This window comes from Chionomys nivalis, chromosome X, assembly GCF_950005125.1.
Source record: "Chionomys nivalis chromosome X, mChiNiv1.1, whole genome shotgun sequence".
Lineage (NCBI taxonomy): Eukaryota > Metazoa > Chordata > Mammalia > Rodentia > Cricetidae > Chionomys > Chionomys nivalis.
In genome coordinates, this window is record NC_080112.1 from 106,111,756 (window position 1) to 106,115,573 (window position 3,818).

Here is a 3,818-nt window from a genome sequence, read left to right on the forward strand (position 1 = left end):
GTCCTTCTTCACTGTATCAAGGCTGAACAATAAATCCCACCAAGGAAATGGGCTCCAAAAATTCAGTTCATGCACAGAGGATATGTCCTAGTGTTATTGCCAGGGTTCTCCCCAACAGATCAAGTCACATAATTGTCACCTGCTATAGGAAGTCTTACAACCAGTGGTTATCCACCCACTGGAGCATGGCCTTTTACACTATATATGCCCCTGTATAACATGCATTCAGCCTCTTTTCTGGCTGCAGGATTCAGTTTCTGATATCTGTTTCAGCCAAGAATTCTGATTTGTCTCATCTCTACTTGGCTTGCTTCTTACCAGGAAACAGAGTCTCAGGCTCGCTATCATGGATCCACTTTGGGAAGCAAATGGCACGTTTGCCTTAAACCTTTTGAAAATCCTTAGAGAAGACAGCTCAAAAAATGTGTTTTTCTCACCCATGAGCATCTCCTTAGCCCTGGCCATGGTCTTCATGGGGGCAAAGGGAAACACTGCAAGCCAGATGGTTCAGGCACTCTCTTTGGATAAATGCAGTGGCAATGGAGGTGGAGATGTCCACCAGTGCTTCCAGTCACTTCTCTCCGAAGTGAACAAGACTGACACAAACTACTTGCTCAAAACAGCCAACAGGCTCTTTGCAGAGAAGACTTGTGACCTTCTAGCATCTTTTAAAGTTTCCTGTCGCAAGTTCTACGAAGCAGAGATGGAAGAGCTGGACTTTAAGGGTGATACAGAGCAGTCCCGACAGCACATCAAAAAAGAAGAAGAAGAAGAAGAAGAAGAAGAAGAAGAAGAAGAAGAAGAAGAAGAAGAAGAAGAAGAAGAAGATAAAATCACAGAGTTGCTATCTAGAGAATCAGTGAATTCAGATACTCTGCTGGTCCCTGTAAATGCCATCTACTTCAAAGGAAACTGGGAGAAGCAGTTTAACAAAAAGGACACCTGGGAGATTCCTTTCAAAGTCTCCAAGAATGAGGAGAAACCTGTGCAAATGATATTTAAGAAGTCTACCTTCAAAATGATGTATATTGTAGAGATATCCACTGTGATTCTGTTGCTTCCCTATGCTGGCAATGAGCTGAACATGATCATCATGCTTCCAGATGAGCATGTTGAACTGAGCATGGTGGAAAAATGAAATAACTTATGAGAAATTCATAGAGTGGACGAGATGCCAGAACAAAAGGTGGAGGCTTTCCTCCCATGGTTTAAACTGGAGGAGAATTATGACATGAAGGACTTCCTGTGCAAGCTGGCATGTTAAAACCAATGGGATTCTGTTCTGTGACCCGTTCTCCTCTTCCTGAGGATAAGGTGTTCCTGTCGTTTTTTATCCTTTTTTCATGGTTTGCCTGAGACCTAAGTGACCTTATCCATAAGTGCAATGACAATTTTGATATAAAGTGCATTCTACACTCCACCCACCCAAAAAAAAGAATTCTGATTTGTGAATCTACCCCTAAATAAATCTCTATTTCTCAATTCTGAGCTAGTGTGGGATTTCTTTTAAGCATCCTTGCACATCTGGCTTGCTCACATAGATTCAGACTCCACACCTACCAGGTGGATGGCCTAACAGTCTATTTGGTCCATGGCCCAGACTGTCTTCCAACTGTCTTCCATGCCAGATTGGCTTGCTTTTACCTAAGCAATTTTTTTCTTTTTTTTAATTTTTTTTAAATTTTTTTATTATTCTTTTTTAATTAAAATTTCCAACTGCTCCCCGTTTCCCATTTCCCTCCCCCTCCTCCCACATATTGCCCCCTCCCCCCGCTCCCCTCCCCCTATCTCCACTCCACTTCTCCTCCCCCCAGTCCACTCCCACTCCCTCTTGATTCTGAAGAGCAGTCCAAATTCCCTGCTCTACAGGAAGACCAAGGTCCTCCCACTTCTATCTAGGTCCAGGAAGGTGAGCATCCAAACAGGATAAGCTCCCACAAAGCCAGTTCATGTATTAGTATCGAAACCTAGTGCCATTGTCCTTGGCTTCTCATCAGACTTCATTGTCCGCCACGTTCAGAGAGTCCAGTTTCAACCCATGCTTATTCAGTCCCAGTCCAGCTGGCCTTGGAGAGCTCCCAATAGATCAGTTCCACTGTCACAGTGGGTGGGTGCACGCCTCTTGGTCCTGATTTCCTTGCTCATGTTCTCCCTCCTTCTGCTACTCATTTGGACCTTAAGAGCTCAGACGGTTGCTCCAAATTGGGTCTCTGTCTCTCTCTCGATCCATCGCCAGATGAAAGTTCCTGTAACATTCTCCTTGGCCTCTCGTCAGCTCTCATTGTCTGCCACATTCAGAGAGTCCAGTTTTAACCCATGTTTTTTTCAGTAGCAGTCCAGCTGGCCTTGGTGAGCTCCCAAAAGATCGGCCCCCCTGTCTCAGTGGTTGGGTGCACCCCTCATGGTCCTGACTTCCTTGTTCATGTTCTCTCTCCTTCTGCTCCTCATTATAACCTTGGGAGCTCAGTCCGGTGCTCCAGTGTGGGTCTCTGTCTCTATCTCCATCCATTGCTAGATGAAGGTTCTATGGCGATATGCAAGATATTCATCAGTATGATTATAGGATAGGTTCATTTCAGGTTCCCTATCCTCAGGTGCCCCAATGAACTAACTGGGGACATTGCCCTGGGCATCTGGTAGCCATTCCAGGTTCAAGTCTCTTGCCAACCCTTAGGTGGCTCCCTTAACTAAGGTATGAGTTTCCCTGCTCCCCAATCCAACCTTCCTTTAACCCCAATCATCCCGATTCCCCCAGTTCCCCTCATCCTCTCCTTCACACTTTTCTCTCCCCATCACTCCTCATCCCCATCCCACCCCACCCCCCAAGATTCCAATTTTTTGCCCATTAATCTTGTCTGTTTCCCATAGCTGGGAGGATATCTATATGTTTTTCCTTGGGTTTACCCTCTTGTTTAGCTTCTTTAGGATCACAAATTATAGACTCAGTGGCCCCTATCCATGGCTAGAAACCAATTATGAGTGAATACATCCCATGATCTTCTTTTTGGGTCTGGGTTACCTCACTCAGGATCGTATTTTCTATTTCCATCCATTTGCATGCAAAATTCGAGAAGTCATTGTTTTTTACCGCAGAGTAGTACTCTAATGTATATATTTCCACACTTTCTTCATCCATTCTTCTATTGAAGGGCATCTAGGTTGCATCCAGGTTCTGGCTATTACAAATAATGCTGCTATGAACATAGTTGGACAAATGCTTTTGTCATATGATAGGGCATCTCTTGGGTATATTCCCAAGAGTGCTATTGCTGGGTCCACGGGTAGGTTGATCCCAATTTTTCTGAGAAACCGCCACACTGATTTCCAAAGTGGTTGCACAAGTTTGCAGTCCCACCAGCAATAGATGAGGGTACCCCTTTCTCCACAACCTCTCCAGCAAAGGCTATCCTTGATGTTTTTGATTTTAGCCATTCTGACAGGTGTAAGATGATATCTCAAAGTTGTTTTGATTTGCATTTCTCTCATCGCTAAGGAGGTTGAGCATGACCTTAAGTATCTTTTGGCGATTTTAATTTCTTCTGATGAGAATTCTCTGTTCAGTTCAGTGCCCCATTTTTAATTGGGTTAATTATCCTTTTAAAGTCTAGTTTCTTGAGTTCTTTATATATTTTGGAGATCAGACCTTTGTCTGTAGCGGGGTTGGTGAAGATCTTCTCCCAGTCAGTAGGCTGCCTTTTTGTCTTAATGACAGTGTCCTTTGCTTTACAGAAGCTTCTCAGTTTCAGGAGGTCCCATTTATTCAATGTTGCCCTTAATGTCTGTGCTGCTGGGGTTATACATAGGAAGCGATCTCCTGT

The 3,818-nt window shown here is 44.1% G+C and overlaps 1 pseudogene; it reads left to right on the top strand.

Moving 5' to 3' along the window:
• The first annotated feature begins 340 nt into the window (after nt 1-340).
• LOC130868558 (serpin B6-like) lies at nt 341-1,264 on the top strand (annotated as a pseudogene).
• Nucleotides 1,265-3,818: the final 2,554 nt, after the last annotated feature.